The sequence below is a fragment of the Octopus bimaculoides genome, chromosome 6, assembly GCF_001194135.2.
Source record: "Octopus bimaculoides isolate UCB-OBI-ISO-001 chromosome 6, ASM119413v2, whole genome shotgun sequence".
NCBI classification, from domain to species: domain Eukaryota; kingdom Metazoa; phylum Mollusca; class Cephalopoda; order Octopoda; family Octopodidae; genus Octopus; species Octopus bimaculoides.
In genome coordinates this window covers 75,450,531-75,454,399 of record NC_068986.1, presented here as the reverse complement: position 1 = coordinate 75,454,399, position 3,869 = coordinate 75,450,531, and positions in this window count along the sequence as shown.

Sequence of the window (3,869 nt, the reverse complement as noted above, 5' to 3'; positions counted from 1 at the left end):
TAGTTCTATGTCTTTTATACGTTGTAGCCTTTCAGCTGCTGGCATACTGGGGCATATATATATATATTTGCATCATACATACACGCACACAATACACACACACACATACGCATACATAAACACACATGTGTAAGATTGTGTGTGTGTGTGTGTGCGTAATCATGCATGACTGACTGAATAAATGCTCCCTATATTATCCATCTGCTAAGAATATTGGACGCTTTTCAGCGAATAAGGGGGAATGAGGCAAGCAATGAGACGACGGCGGCGATGACGGGGTACGATGACGACGACGAGGACAATGATGATGATGATGATGATGATGATGATGGTGGTGGTGGTGGTGGTGATGATGATGATGATGATGATGATGATGATGATGATGATGATGATGATGATGATGATGATGATGATGGTGATGATGATGATGGTGGTGATGATGATGATGATGATGATGATGACATGACGATGACAATGACGACGATGATGATAATGATGATGATGATAATGATGATGATGATGATGATGATGATGATGATAATGACGACGACGATGACGATAGTGGAGGAGGTGGTGATAATGATGACGAATATGACGACAATACTTTATAATAGTAATAATGGTTTATTTTATAGCCACAAGGACGACAAATGAGGGGATATTGGTGGGGGGAACATAAAATTACAAAGGGCCATAGTAGTGTACAGAAAAAAAAAATCCCACCATAACAAAATAACAACAACAACAACAACCTAGAAACATAATATAAATACAAATAAAGATAAATGTGTGAAATAGTTCAAACGTAAGCGACCAATAGGATAAAGGGAGAATGATTAGAGAAAGAAAGGCGAGGCGAGGCGAGGCGAGGGGTGGTGGCCGTTGGTGGGGAGGTGGTGCGCGGGTGCTCGGGCGGATGCAGACGAAATGGGAGAGAAAAATACAGAGAATGAAATAATATCCATCCATGTTGAGTCATGTTGACTCAGAAAAATAGCCACAAAATATTGAACTCTGATTATTATTATTATTATTATTGTCATTATTATTATTATTATTATTATTATTATTATTATTGTCATTATTATTATTATTATTATTATTATTATTATTATTATTATTATTATTATCATTATCATCATCATTATTATTATTATTATTATTGTTGTTGTTGTTGTTGTTGTATTTGTTGTTATTATTATTATTGTTGTTGTTGTTGTTGTTATTGTTGTTGTTATTAATCTTGCTCAACTGACTTTTTAGATTTCCCAGACAATACCGTTTAATGGTGAAACCAATAAATGATGAAATATTATAGAAAACTCTCAAAGTCGAATCAAATTCCGACTCTCTTTCATCCTGCTCCTGCTCCTGGAGCGCCATCTGTTGTCGTCGTCGTTGTTGCTGTTGTAGTTGTTGTATTTTTCTTTTTATTCTTGTTCTTTTTCTCTTCTTTCTCTTCTTCCTTGTTCATTAAATGCTGCCATTAAGTCCAACATTGACGGCGCTTCGAAAAATACACAAATATGAACTCGACTCCATTTATAAGCCTTATTCAAACCGTATTTAGTTTGTTTTTCGTTATAAGCTCAGTCGAAGGTCGAGGAGAGGAGCATGAACGATCTTCTTGTAGCATCTCTGAGACTAAGGAAAAGGAGGAAGAATCCATAAACCAGGTTCCACTGCTGGTAACAGATGGGACTCGATCAAAGGCACCTAAGGAGTGAACACAAGTGGGCGTGTCACAGCAGGGGAAAGATTAAGTCTAGCATCGAAGAACAGGAAACGGGTTCAATCCATTCGAAGGGTTTTAACTTAAGTTACCGCCAACCTTATTTAACGACGAGTGACTCTGACAGAAGATGTTTGCCTTAGGTAAACAACAGTGTGATCGAATTTAGAACGAAGTAGCTGCGATGCAGACTTTCAAACAGCGCAGGGTGTATGTATGTCTTAATAAACGTGTAAGTATGTTATTAAACATATGTACAATGGTTATTTGAATAAAATCCTTTTAAAATATATATCATATATTCTTTTTGGGGATATTTCGAAGCACATACATAAGGCTATAAATAATAGCAAGTAAATATTGGTTTGAGAAACCTTTTTGGCTTTTCGACTCAATATTCATATGCTATAATTTCTAGCTTTATATACAAAATGCAATGGGTAAATTGTCACCATTTTATACATCTAATGTAGCGCATGCGCATTGTTTGTTTTTGATTTTGTTGACTACACAGTATAGTGGGATTAGTTGGGCACCGTCTGTGAGAAAAACAGCACCATGACGCAATTCACTCTGCCAGAAATTTGGAATCGACATGCGGTACTGCTTGGCATTCGAGTCGGAAGTTCCAATACGAACATTTCAGAGTGTTTGGGTGCCAATCTGAGAACAGTGCAATATGAGAACATGTACCGAGCGTGATAAAAATCAAATATCCAGTCAACATCATGGTGTTTGGAGTGATCACTAGTGATGGCGACGTTATGCCTCAATTCATCTTTCCACGCGGCCTCAGAATCAACACGGAGACCTAAACCAAGTGTCTGGAGGAGGTAGTGTTGCCCTGGCTCAAGAGGGTGACTACTGGAAAACCATATGTCTTGCAACAGGACTCTGCACCATGCTACACAAGCAGAAGTCAGTCCTGGCTGTTAGACAATTTCTGCGATCACATCACCCCTAATATCTGGCCACCTAACTCCCAAGACTGAAACGGGCGCAGTTGAGCAAGAGACCAACAAAACTCCTTGTAACACCAAAGAGGAACTGAAGGCAAGGATTATGGCAGCATTCACCAGCTTCAATAAGGAGACTATCCAGAAGAGTTGTAGGAGATTCCGAAGTCGTCTGGAGGCCGTGGTTGAAGCCAATGGCGATTTTATTGAATAAATTTACTCTTTAGTATTTCAAGATTTTTATGTAATTTTGGTAAATATATCTGTTAAAATGAGATATCAGTGTTATTTTCATATTTGTGTAATTCAAACGACAGTTTATTCACCGCACCCAGTATGTGCTTCGAGATATACCAAAGATAGAATTGTTTTACTGTCTCTCCAAGTTTATTTGATTCTTACATCAACAGTATAACATATGTATGTATGTATGTATGTATGTATGTATGTATGTATGTATGTATTATGTATGTATGTATGTATGTATGCATGCATGCATGCATACATGCATGCGTGCATGTATGTATATATATATATATATGTGTGTGTGTGCGTGTGTGTGTGTGTATATATACGTAAGTACTTAAAAATATATACCTACACATACACATACATATATACACATACATATATACACATACATATGTGCATTTTTAATAGTATTATATACTATTACGTAGATTAAATCTCCGTTCGAATGTAGATTCGAAAGTTTAGCATTATAACTAGAAACAGTTCAGCTTTCTTATTTGTTAGAATTTTAGAATTTTACTGCATCGCAGAGAGTTTCAGCTGCCATTTCCATAATATTCGGCTCCTCTAACTGATGAGTATCATCTCCCAGATAGTCCCAGCTGCTAATTCCATAATATTTTGGTCTTGTATCTGATGAGACTCACAGCTGCCAAGCCGATAATAGTCTGGTCCTCGATAAGCTGACGTTATGCAACATACATACATACATACATACATACATACATACATACATACATACATGCATGCATGCATACATACATGCATACAGACATACATACAGACAGACTGACATACATTCGTGTATACATGCATATATATATACATACACACACACCCATATATATGGATAGATAGATACACACTTATATATACATACACATATATATATATGTATGTATGTATGCATGTATATATATATTTGCATA